Source organism: Protopterus annectens, chromosome 4.part0, assembly GCF_019279795.1.
Source record: "Protopterus annectens isolate FY-2018-M chromosome 4.part0, PAN1.0, whole genome shotgun sequence".
NCBI lineage: Eukaryota > Metazoa > Chordata > Ceratodontiformes > Protopteridae > Protopterus > Protopterus annectens.
The window spans coordinates 1,893,106,990-1,893,121,044 of record NC_056733.1 but is presented as its reverse complement, the minus strand read 5'-3'; positions in this window follow the sequence as shown (position 1 = coordinate 1,893,121,044).

The window sequence follows — 14,055 nt, the reverse complement described above, 5'->3', positions numbered from 1 at the left end:
GGCATAGGCATATTGGGCATGCCTCCATCTGCCTACTAGGGCTGGCACAGTGTGTTTATGGTCTGAATCCCTCTGTGCCTGTGAAAGCCTTGGCAAATGCGGTGGGCTATGAGGGCCTTCACCATATTGTCCCTGCTGCAGCTGTTTCCGCAGGATCATATTATGTAGCATGGCACATACTATGATGATGTGGGCACATGTGCCTGGAGAGTACTGCAAGATTCCACCAGATGTGTCCAAGCACCGGAACCGTGATTTCAGCATCCCGAACACATGCTCTATGATGATTCTGGTTTGTGCGTGTGCCTCATTATGGCGTTCTTGCATTTCTGATGTGAGTCATCATCCACGGCTCCAGTGCATAGCCAGCATCCCCCACAAGGTGGCCATGTGGGATGTCCCCCCTGACAAATACCTGATACAGCTGTGAGGCATGCCAGATATGGGAGTCATGGTAGCTTCCAGGGTTGCCAGCACACACATCCATGATTATGTCCTGGGCATTGCACACAACCTGGCAGTTTATGGAGTGGAATCCCTTGCGGTTTATGTAGTGCCTACCATGCTCACCGGGTGGTGACTTGATTTGTATGTGCATGCAGTCTATCGCACCCAGTACTTCTGGGTAGTGTGCCACACGGTGGAAGTGACGCATATTGCTGGCCAACTCCTCCTGAGTTCGGGGGAAGTATATATGCTCATTGGCATGTGGTAACATGGCATTCAGGAACTGGTGTAGTACCCTGGATGCTGATGCCTATGAGATCCCCATTATATCTCCAGTTGGCCTTTGAAAGGTACCTGTGGCTAGTATTCGCATGCTTACACATAACTTGGTGTCCACTGGGATGGGTTCTCCTCTGTTATTTCTGGTTCTCAGGCGTGGCCGGCACAACTCCACTATTTGCTGTAAGATGTCCCTGTTCACCCTGTAACGCTCCACTATCTCCAGATCATGTAGCCCCTGGTAGGTTACCCTTGGTCTGAACACTCTTCTCCTCCTCCGGAGCCTGCGGTGGTTGTCGGCATCATCCTCCACAACACCGTCAGTCTCTAACACATGCTGATGAATCACAGCTATGGCAGCTCCCAACATGTACATTTTAAAAGTTCCCTGTGTGTTTACACCTATGGTGCAGTGTTTGGGAATTCACAGGTGTTTGTAGGGTGCTTTCAAACTTTATACTATTGTGCTGTGAACACCGATGATGTCATAGGGTGTGTATGTATGATCATAGCTACAGGATATCTTATGTGTTTTACTATTGGACCTACTATTGTGGTGCCTTTGGTGTTGAATTTCATTTGGCTGCCGTGGATTACCTCTTGACCTTCCCTTTACATTTCTACATGTTCCACCTACCATTTTCTGGCATGCAAACGGCAGCCTGCTTTAATTTGTACTTTCCTAGACCTGGCGTATCTTGCGTAATGTGTGCTATTGCTGGTCTACTGTCGGTTTGCTTTGCTCTGCTATGACAGATCTCCTATCTTTGCAATCCAATGCCTCCCCTCCTTTCTTTGCATTCCAGTGCCTCCCCTATCCTGTTTTGCAGGTTTCTGCGAGCAGACTTGACAGCTGCCATCGATTGGCCGGCGTGAGTTGATTGGTGTTGATTGCTCATTAGTATGCCAATTACCCTATTTCAGCATTTCCTTCTTTTCTTCCCCTGACATTCCTGTTTGTGCTATTGTTCACACCACGTGCATCTGCTTACTGGGTTTCAGGCATGTTTTCATCCCCGTACACATGCGCTTTTGGGCACCATGTGTGCTCTCAACTAAATGATTCTATACCTTCTTCCCCACCCCTGTCCTGCAGCTTTGCTTAGCAACGGCCAGGCCAGATTTGCATTGCTCCAATGTGCTTACTGCTATGGTGGCACACTCCTCTGCTGATGTCATTTATCTCCTCTGAGCCACTCCTCAGTGTTATAGCTCTGCGCCGTATGGTTCAACCTTCATCCGGTGGGACATTTGCGATTCAGTATTATCTGCCTCATTTGCATGGCATTGACTACTAATTCATAGTTATCACGTCGAACACTGTCACAGGCCCTTAGCAACCCTTGCACCTTGGTTGTGGTGTTCCATGCCTACCACTGTGTATTATGGTGCACACCTGATTTGTATTGCATTGCGATTTTATGACATTTTTATATATTTTCTTTATGTTCCAGTTTGCACACACATGCCCTGCGGTTGTACTTTGCATTACTGTGGACATGACATTAAAGTTGTTTTTTAGGTGTTGTGCATCCTTTCTTATGCCATTGGCTGTGTATTTAGCCATTGGCATATGTTAACTTTGTAATACATGAGTCTGGTCCGCTTCCATAGCTCAGATGTTCTGTTTGGGAAAATGTAAACCGTGTTTTTTGGTTTACATTTCCGTGGCCTTACGCTACACCTGCACCCCTTCATGAATCACTATATGCCTTCATTTGCATGGTGTGACACTGCGCATGGGGTGATTAGCATACCTATGCCGAGGGCTGCGCAGTTCTGGTGTACGCCGGTAGTGCACGTGGTATTGGATCGTACCTGAATTGCTCGACGGCCATATTTGGTGTTATTCCACCTATGCTACGCCTGCGCCTGGCGCAAGCTTCATGAATGGTGTGGCCATGGGGACGAAATCTGTCCCCTTTTTGCCAACCTGGTATTACTGGAATGGGAGAGAAAATACATTTTTGACACCCCCATATAGAGAAAATCAAAACCTATAACAGATTCCTGGATGACATCCTAATTTTATGGCAATGGAATGAAAAGGAAGCCACAGGATTTGTTGAGTACTTGAATTCCACAACTTCATTTTTGAAGTTTACTAGTAGATGGGGTCCTAAAGAAATAGACTTCCTGGATATACATCTTTGGGTTAATGAAAAGGATGACAAGCTTCATAGCACTATTTTTAGGAAAGAAACCTTTTCTAATACTCTACTTCATTATAACAGCTGTCATCCCCAGCATCAAAGAAGAAGTATAATAAAGGGACAGATGGTGAAATATTATCGGCTCATCAGTGATGAGAGAACTTTTGACAATAAACTATACATTTAGATAGGTTTGTTTTTGGGGAGGGGGTACCCACTAAAGATTTTGACTAAAGTAAAATGTGAAATAAAAGAAAAGAGCAAAGCTTTGCTATTTGCTATTTGCTGTTGGCTCTGTGTTTTTGAAATAAAAGAAAAGAGACATGCATTATACCCACCGATATTACAAAAGGGTGGGGGGGGGCCACAAGAAGTTACTCACAAAACTAGGGAAGGGGATCACATTGTGCTGCGGTACAACAACTTGACACCGACTATAGTTAACATCATTTACAAAAGTTGGGACTTGTGTTTCAGACAAGAAACAAAGGTGAAACTTGGGCACAAGCTCTTGGTGGCTTATAGCAGGGGTCGAAATTTAAAGAATTTCTTGGAAGGCCACAGAAATCAAGATAGAATAAAGCAATATAGGTCACTAATGTTTAAATTTGGGACTTGTAGGTTCTGCAAGTTCATTAATGATAGCCCGTATGTATCAGTAACTAGTTCATATTTGACTATAAAATGTCCTGGTAAATGTAATTGCAACTTTACCAACATGTTTTATTTAGCAACATGTACCTCCTGCCCTGGATTTTATATAGGTAAACCATACATAGGCTCAGGGATAGAATAACTGAGCACCTTAGAGCCATTAAAAACAAAGATGTGCACAATGCCCTCTACCTTCATAGTATTACATGCATTGAGTTTAAAAAATTAATTTTTTGTGATAGATAGAGTGGTGCAGAAAGAAAATGGGGGAGATTAAAAAATGGAGGTTGAGGCAAGAGAGGTAAAATGGCAACCTACATTAAATGCCACAGTAGCTCCAGGACTTAATGATACTATTTCACTGATACCGATATTAAAACAAAGAGCTTTGGTTGTATAGAAAAAAGAAAATAAGTATTGCCTAATGTGCTTATTTGCACATGTTGAATATGTACAGTGATAATTAAAAAAAAACATGTTTTATATATGATTTTTTTGTAAAAACATATTTGGTTTGTTATGCACAAATACATATTTAAATGAATTGGATTGTGTTGTATGTCTTTAAATGAGATGAAGTATTTGACTGGATGCATATTTTACACTGTATTACTTAAGGAGAGTGCTAGATGTATTGTTATTGACTCTGAAGAAGTCTGTTATATGTAAGGTGAAAGCGCTAAGTCTGTTGTGCTAGTAAACACGTTTTTTAGTATTTGTTTGCTTCCTGCGGCTGGAATATTTATTTTCATTTTATCATATTATTTTATTTGCAATAACATTTGTAGTTTTAATTTCTTTAGCAGAGTAAACCTACTAAGCACAAGTGTGTCTTTTCAGATGTGATTCAGTAGATGTGCCTGATTAAGTGACTGGCTCACATTCAGCAGGAAAACAGAGATGGAGGGAATCAGTCTTAAAATTAGACATGAAGCTCATTGTCTGTGCTGCACTGCCAAACACTGAATGGAGTTTAAGGTGCTTAATTTTTTTAACAATTTCATATACGAGTTTGAATGAAGACTAAAATGTTTATGTAGCAAATTAACATAAGGCAAAGGTTATGCAGATAGGAACCTAAGCCAAGGAAATTGATATGCATACAGGGAACTATGACAGATAAGAGAATGTTCATGAATTGAAAAAGGACACAGAAAGGAAGTGCATAAAAGCAAATAGGACACACAGCAAAATGTGCACATAGGTAACTAGGACAAGTGAGTTGCAGTGAAGCATGTGTTATATTCTGAAAATCTGAAGTGACAGTCTGCAGAAAAACAAGCAAAGTACATTGCCATTTGAAGGTTGAAGGAAAAAAGTGCAGAAATGAAGTCAAACAGCTACTGGTAGGCAGTGCACATAGACTTTTTTTTCCATTAATTCTGTGACAAGTGTAAAGCTGAATCTCAGATGTGCAAACTGGTATTTACAGAAATGCTTTGCAGGTGTATAGCATTAAATAAAAAGCACCATGTAGTGTAATGTAGCCTGCAGCTGCTTATATATGAAACAGGACTTGCATAGCACTGGTCGTCCTAGAAAAAAGTACGTAGTAGAACCTGTGTTAGAGGGTCAACTGGCATTAAGTAGGATCATTCTAGGAGTCACACTAACATTAAATGCCTCATTGCTACCATATATGCAATAGGAGGCCAAGGGCAACACAGCAAAGTACCACCCAGCTCATCCTATACATAAGGAAAAAAAGGGGTAGCTAGGAAAGGTAGAAAAGAGGACTAACAAGCAGAGCAAAACAGAAAAGTAGCTATAATAAACAATGACTGATTTTCTTTTTTTTTTTTGCAAGAAATTTTTTTCCATTTTTCTTATACCAAGAGAAGGGGTAGCTGGGGAAGGTAGTGTACAATGGTTGGGAGAAGAAGACATGGAGAAAACAAGGTTGCAGAGGGCACCTAAACATAAAATGCAGACACAGACAAATGGGGTACTGATGTAAATAAGGGGAAAGCAGTGAAAGAACATAGATTGACAGAGGGTGACTATTTGGTGATGGAGAGAACTGGAAAATAAATAAGGTATGGGAAGTGACACACTAAGGGGAGAAGTATATGGATGGAGACTAGGGTAGGGCACATGCAGATGTCAAATTAGCCCAGAGGTTCACCAATACAGGCATTAGTCACCTTTGTGACTAACATCATGTGCAAACCATGCCTCTGGTGGGCCAATGGTTGTAAGTATCAGTAACCAATCCAGAAGGTACTTTGTTGGTTGTGAGGCAAGAGTCCTGCTGTTGGCATTACTCAGATATCAGCAATCCATGCAGCTGGTGGGGCTAGTCTGGGCCACTATTAGCAAAGGGGACTCTCTGTCTTTCCTATAACAAGGCTGAGGGTCTGCCACCACTCCTCTGCCATAGCTACAATTGGCCCTACAGAAGGAAGAGAAAACAAAAAAAGAGAATTCAGGACAAACACACACACAAACACACACAAACACATTTTAAAGATACGGTTAAAACTGCACAGTGCAGTGCTGCACATCACACAGGCTGCCAGTGCCAGAAGAGATGCTCTTGCCTTCTGCAGCATCCATTCACTTAATCATTGTGTTCCTTAGCCTCTGTAAGACAGAGTGGGAAAAGATTAGTTCGGTGATGGGCCTGTGAAAAGAAAAGGGGGAAGCAAGTATGTGTACAGTAAAACTCTGTCTGTTGGTCCCTGACCTCTACTTCCCATTGGCACAGTTAGTCAGGGTGACACCATCACAGGTTGAGATACTAATGTATGCACTGCTTACCAGAAGAGGTAATGCCAGTGACACCTCTCACCATCTATCAAGCTCATGCCAGATATCTACTTTGTGCAAGCAGCCATCATATGGGCTTAGTAGGTGCTCCTGAAAGTCCTTGTGGAATTGGAGAAAAAAAAGTTTGCTGATCCTTAGACACCATACAGGAGCCTTGTTGTTCTGTGTGTTTGAAGGAGCCATGGTAGCTTGGATAGGTCTCTTCGAGGAGCAAAATGCCTCATTCACATGGTAGCTTGTTTGGACATCATGTGACATACATTAGAGGGTAGCAATGAAGCAGTATTAAAAAAAGGCTCTGTAGTGCAAACCAATAGCACTATGTGTTTTACTGATGTCATGCATTAGCATATTGTGCATAGCCCTGGGACATGCAGAGTTGAGCAGTTTAATGATATTTATTGTTGCTAATGCAGTTTTATAAGGTAGTGATTCAGGAACAACTGAAATAAGTTCCCTTATTACCACAATCACCATGCTATGAGGCATGAGTGAGCAAGCTTTGAAGTGGCATCACCATATTGTGAGAAAATGTGTTAATACGAGCAACTGTGGGATCAGAAGTTTACTGTATTAGGACACTGGACTTTATACTGAAGGAGGCAGCCTGCCAGGACAAGTAGTAATGTAATCCTGCACTGCATTGAACAACTAGGGTGGACAGCAGCAACAGCAAAATAGAGAAACTGGTGTATGTAGGTGTGGGAGCCCACCACATTGCCCTGACATTGTTGTGTTCATCTGTGGGAGGGCTGCACACCAGTGGCAGTGCACACATAAGGCGAGACATGCTAGCCCAGGACATGATATCCCCTGCACAGTGGGTATGGCATGGCAAGACATATTATGTAAAGAGTGACAAGGTGTACAATTTATTACATGGTTTAAAAATGGTCCCCTGCACATGGTCGACTTTTCAGAAAGTCGACTTTCATATGGCTGAGACCATATGATCGACTTTCGAAAAGCCGACCATGGGGAACCGCTATCTCTGTACAGTGCGGAATGGGAACATTTCCCTTCCTCACTGTAGTGCGATCTCGGAGTTGGTATATTTAACTTATGGGAGGTGAGAGGGGGCGAAGCCCACCACGGGGGAGTGCATGGGTGCTTGCCCCCTTGCTAACAGTTGAAAGGTAAGTGTTTGGTGTGTTTTATGTGTTTATTTTACATGTTTTACATGGTCGGCTTTTCAAAAGTCGATCATATGGTCTCGGCCATATGAAAGTCGACTTTCTGAAGAGTCAACCACGTAAAGTAGACCCGTTTAAATATAGTGATACAGGAAGGGTAGATCAAGATAACATATTCTTAGCTGCAGTTTGTATAGAAAAGTGGTGGGAAGAGTCAATGAAACAAGTGACAGGTAAGTGGGTACTATATATGGTTGACAGTGCTGCATACAATCATATGGGATATCCACACACAGTCATGCACCATTGACTCTAACATGTATATGCACTGAGATGGCCCCAGAAGAGAGTCAATGACTGGAAACATTCAGCATTCAGGAGACTGTGGTGTTTTTCGGTATGCCTTCCACACACATGGCATGCACATCCTGGCCATAGCTAATGCAGGCAAGCCTTGTCAGGAGCAGGTGTGACTGGGAGTGTTAAAGGACATCAGTGCTGTGGATGGTGGGTAGCCATAACAGGAGTCTACATAAAGTTCTGTGAATGTTAATTAACATGATACTGTAAGCCAAGTACAGCGTATGGAACATTGCCAAAGATATGTCCACCACAGAAAGTGGACCATCAACAAAGTACAGCTCAGAGAGGTGGAAGTTTCTAGCATCCCTGTGTGGAGATAGTGACCAGAACCCCCCAAACAGAGTTGTGGCCTGGATTTGGGAGCTGGGCTGGTGATGAATGCACAAGTGCCTATAGGGGATGCACCAGGTTAGTATTAACCATTATAATTCTGCATCATGCAGTGCACTGCATGTGATGCAGGGTTTATTCAGCAGGAGGTTTCTGCTATCTTTCCTCAGGTACATTTGGTCTGCAACTGCAGCACCCTGCATAAAAGGTTTATAGGTATCCATATGGTATTTGCAGATTCTGACACCTAACAGTATGTCTTCTAAGTGTTGGGGGAGCTAGCCATTTTTTTCTGTAATGCCATAGGTATTTCTTTTTTATTCCCACTCTCCAATCTGTAGACCTCCATTGTTACTCCCTCTTAAGCTAACCAGCTATACTAGACTTGCCCACTAGATGGCACCCTAATTCCAGACTTTTTCTACTCTTACCCTTTTTCTCTTTATCAACTACTTACCCCTGTTCTTACCTTCAGTAGTCCCCAAAGTGCTATTAGCTGTCTCTTTTTGTTTTTTTTTTCCTTCTTTTCTACTGTCCATTGATACCTCCCCAGTCCTCTCTCCCTCTTTCCTTTCTTTTATTTTTCCCTTTTCCCAGGCACACTTACAGACTAGAGACACTTTCTAGACTCTATACTTTTCCATTCTATCACTAGAAATAGCCTAGCTGATTGTTTTTCATTAACTGATTCAGCATCTGTTTCTACTCGCTCCGTTTGCCCAGAGGGCTCACTCCGCTCCCCTCCCTACCCCCAATTCTCACCCACCCCCAGGAGTCCTACCTTTATACTTCCTAAACCACACCTCTTCCTCCTCCTATCACTCTCCAACCATACCCCTTCCTCTTACCAGTACCTTCTAACCACACCTCTTCCCCTCACCTGTACTATCTAATACTACCTTGTTATTAGACAATTTCCTCTTTACAATCACTCTTCCCTCTATCTCTTCTCCCTACAAACTCTCCTATTACCTAACTCCACAAATATTACCCTCTCACTACTCTCCTCCCAAAACACCATACTCTACTCACTCTCTCAGTTCCACACAATAAACATCTTTCTTCTACATACAAAGAACCTATATCTATCCATATAATGAATACTCAATCCACCCCATCCTTTATCACATTCTTATTCACACTCTTACTATTACCTCCTTTAATCTTTACTCATGTTTTCACCTTTTTTGAAAATCCACTAGACCCAAACCAAAACTATCACAAAAAAGAAACCAGCTCTCCAAACTCACCTTTACTTTTTATTCATGCTAACATAACATCCTCAGCTAACTACATACTTCGTAAATATCATAGAACTCTACACACAAAGTACAACAATCTAATCCCCAAAAAATGTCTGTCTCTATACAGCAGATTCAAAAACCCATACTATCTAAGCCTTCTACTCTGTTTAAAGGATGGTGACATTCACTCTAACCCAGGTCCCCCAACAACTCCCATCTCTCTCCTCAACTTCAAAGAATCACCTACCCAAGCCCTCTCTAGACCATCTAACTCCCTATTAATTGCTCATCTTAACATACACAGTATAAACAATAAAGTAATTCAACTCCAAGCTCTAACAGAAATCTATTCCTTTGATATTCTCTGCTTAACAGAAACCTGGCTAAAACCTTCAACCAAAGATAATGAAATCATCCCACCTGGATATAATATCCTGAGACTAGACCGAACATCCAAGAAAGGTGGAGGTGTTGCTATCCTATATAAACCTAGCTTACAATTAACCACTCATAACAGCAAACCACCTATAGACTCCAATGCAGAAATTCTGATCACCAAACGTCTTCTTAACAATTCCAAATCCATCTATGTCATCTGTATATATCTACCTCCTGGTAATAACATAGCAACCATGGAAAATATACTTTGCTGGCTTTCCCAAAACTTGCCTCAAGAAACCATAATCCTAAGTGACATAAATATTGACTGGACCTGCTTATGCAGTAACCTCCCCTCAAACCATATTAACCTTTATGGGTATTCCCAAACAGTTACCTCCCCTACCAGAATAAATAAATCTAACAAAAAAATCAAGCTTACTAGACTGGATCCTCTTTAATCATCATCCTCACATCTATGACTCTGGAACTCTCCCTGATGATTTAAGTGACCACTCTCTTACCTATATCATCAGACATAAAATCAACTTTCCCTCCCCAACATCCATTAAAAACATCAGGTCTAAAAAGTACTTTAATCCTGAACTTTTCCAGATGGAACTAAGAGCATGCAACTGGTCCCCCCTACAATACCTACCTTTAGATGAAGCCGTTAGTTACTTTAACTCTAACTTCCTTGCTATCCTCAACCACCATGCCCCAACCAGACTAGTTAGAACCAAAACCAAACATGCTCCCTGGCTTTCCAAGGGAACCAAACATAAAATCAATGTTAGAAACAAACATTGGGCAAAATGGAGGAAAACAAAAAATCTTATAGACCAATAAACATTTAGACAACTATGAAATGAAACTAAGAAAGCTATCATATCTGACAAAAAAAAATACTACCTCCAACCCCAACAAGCCAGTCAAAACAAGTGACAGAAATTTTGGTCTAGTATCAACCAACTACTACACCCAGGGCAATCCACTACTCCAAACCCTCAAAACACTGAACACAAAACACCAATAAATATAGCAAATTCTTTTAACACCTTTTTTACTGATGCTATACAAACATTAGCTAGTCAACTATCACCTAACAACTTCACTCTACCTTCGAAAGAATCAACTGCACCCCCTACTTTTTGTTTTCAACCCATTCCAACATTATATATTCTAACACTGCTACAGAAACTGAAACCATGCTACCCCTCAGCAGACCAACTACCTGCTGAATTCCTTCAACAATCCGCCAAAGCTATTGCCTATCTCATTTCTATCCTGATCAACAGAACTATTACTGAAAGTTACATCCCCAGTTTATGGAAAATTTCCTATATTATCCCCCTCCACAAAGGAGGACAATCCACTGAACTCTCCAATTACCGCCCCATTGCCCTCCTCTCACATCTAGCAAAGATCATGGAAAAATGTATCCACAAACAATTGCTTGACCATCTAATACAAAATAACCTAGTAACCAACTGTCAACATGGTTTTAGACCTTCAAATAGCACTACTACTGCCCTTCTTTCCTTCACAGACTGTATCAACAGCAACTGCAACCTTAACAAACTCTCTTCAGCCCTATTCATTGACCTGTCTAAAGCTTTTGACATGGTAAATCACCAAATTCTCATCACTATACTGAAATCCTTGTCATTAGATACATCCTCCATAAAATGGTTCCAGTCTTACCTGGATAAAAGACAACAGGCCGTACTATGGCACAAGTCTCTCTCTACTCACCTGCCTGTCAACCTTGGAGTCCCACAAGGGTCCATCCTTGGACCTCTACTTTTTTCCATATTCATCAATGACCTCCACCTTGCTATCCCCCAAGCTACATGCATACAATATGCGGATGACTCTATACTGATATGCTCAGCCCCCTCCTCCTCTGAACTTCTCTATCTTACTCAAGTATTTAACAGAGTTGAGAAATGGTTCACACATAGATGCCTTCTCCTAAATCCCAAAAAGACTAAACTCCTTCTTTTCTCTCCTACTAAGAAATCCCCCCTATTAGATTTCTCAGTTAACTCTACCAATAAAACCATTATATACCCTGAACCAACCACCAAACTATTAGGAGTCACCATTGACAATAATCTGAACTTTGATATCCATATTAACAATACCATAAAAACTGTCAACAAAATGCTAGGCTCTCTCTATAGGATAAAATCCTTTCTCCTACCTTCAGCTTGAACCACAGTAGCACACACTCATCTTATCTCTTCTCTACTCTATGCCTCACCTATTTTTACTAACCTATTAAAAATAATCTTAACAAATTGGAAATGTCCTACAATAATATTGCCAGATTTGCAACAGGCAACCCATTTAGAACCCATCACTGCCTCAATTTAAAGCAGCTAGGATGGCTTAAACTACAAAATCTAATTAAATTTCATCAGCTAACTATAGCCCACAGCACTCTTTACAAACCATCCAAAATACCTATTCTTTCCACACTAATCACTCCCTATAAAAACCTGGAATCCTTAAGGTCTTCTCAGAAACTTCTAGTACATACAACTAAAACAAACAATAAAGCTGGTGATTACCTTTTTTCTAATATAGTTGGAAAAGTCTGGAACCCCCTTCCAAATGAACTCTCCACACTTCCTTCACTACCCTGTTTTAAAAACAAATTGAAAGTACTCCTCAAAACTCATTGGTTATGCTCATGCTCTAAACCTGACTAGTCTACCTGTCCTAATATACTCTGATCTTCCAAACCCATTAACACATTAAAAGCAACTCCTTCCTTATTAAACAATGTTACTAATTATCTCTTGAAAACCTTGATTGTATTTGCATTCCTTTATTATGCCTGTATTTCTGCATTGTAAACTATAGATTGTACTTGCATCCTTTATTATGCCTGTATTCTGCACTGTAAATTTTATGGTGATAACCTGTTATACATACTGTAAATAGCTTTTTTTTATCTATCTCATGTTAATTGCATTGTTAATTGCATTGTCCTAGCTTTGGAGCTTAATTCCTCGGGCCTCTACTGAAAATGGACATGTATCCAGTTGGACTAGCCCGGTCAACAAATGTAAAATAAAATGTAAAATAAATAAATAAATCTTGTGTTTATGCTTTTCACATATTCTACAGGTGGAAGGTCCAGGATAATAGGACATCACATCCCTGATGTCAGCAGATCAACTGTAACCAATGTTGATGGCAACAGGCACATGGCCCATTTGGATGATACAGAGACACTGTCAACAACACTAACACTAGAGGACTCACACACACACACACATCCCCAACAAACCAGAAGTCTGTGCAGAGACAGGCCTAATTCTAGACGTATCAGTGTTTGATGGACATCCAGTAAATTTGAGCCCCACCCAAGCTACACAAAATTCCCCACCTCGGATGGTATCTTTGAGCCACAGCCTTTGATTTGCAAGTGTACCTCACAAAGAAGAAGAATGGTGGTCTGTTTCACAAACATCTCTCCAAGTCTGTCCTTGACCTAGGTGTACTACTTGGCACTAATCAGCAGATGTGCATACAGTTGATGCACCATTGTGGAGATCATGAGTGTGCTTGATGAACTGTGAAATGACAAGCAAGAGTTCCATGACCTACAGGATGACATTCAGTACATGCATAGTGATATGGAACAGAATCGTAGCTAAGGCAGGGCGAAACAGGCAATGAACCTAGGCATAAAGTGTTGGGTGGGCATGATCAGCCATCCATCAATCAAATCATTCTTTAGTGCAATAGTGACTTTTAAAAGTATTGAATTTGTGGTCAAACCTGGGCATTGCAGCTCTCCATGTGAGATATAGGGCCAGATTCACAAAACCTCTGTGTAAGACTTAATATGTCTTACTCGGAGGCTGCAGTTGAATGGTATGACGTCAGCATGTCAAGCATATTCATGAGGGCATGCTGAATCATACCCTAGTCTAACACGGTCCGTGTAGGAAAGTAGGGGGCATGTACGAATGCCGAGTACTGCAAAGGAACATGCCCCCAGAAGAGTCAGAGTCCTGAAAGTAAACACCCATGAGTCAGTCCGCTGAAATGTCAAGAACACAGCACCACACATCCCCACAGACTAAACCCTATTGAAAATGTGTAAAATGTAAAAAATAGCAGTTTCATTTTTTTTTTTTATAATTTCCAAAATGTTTGCCCGCATTTGTGCTCGTTTGCATGGGTGTGCCCTTCGCTCAGCCACAGTTAGCAGACATTGAAAAGTATATAAGATCTACATATGCAAATTAAGCCAAGTAGCAATAGCGTAGCGGTAGAGACGTCGGC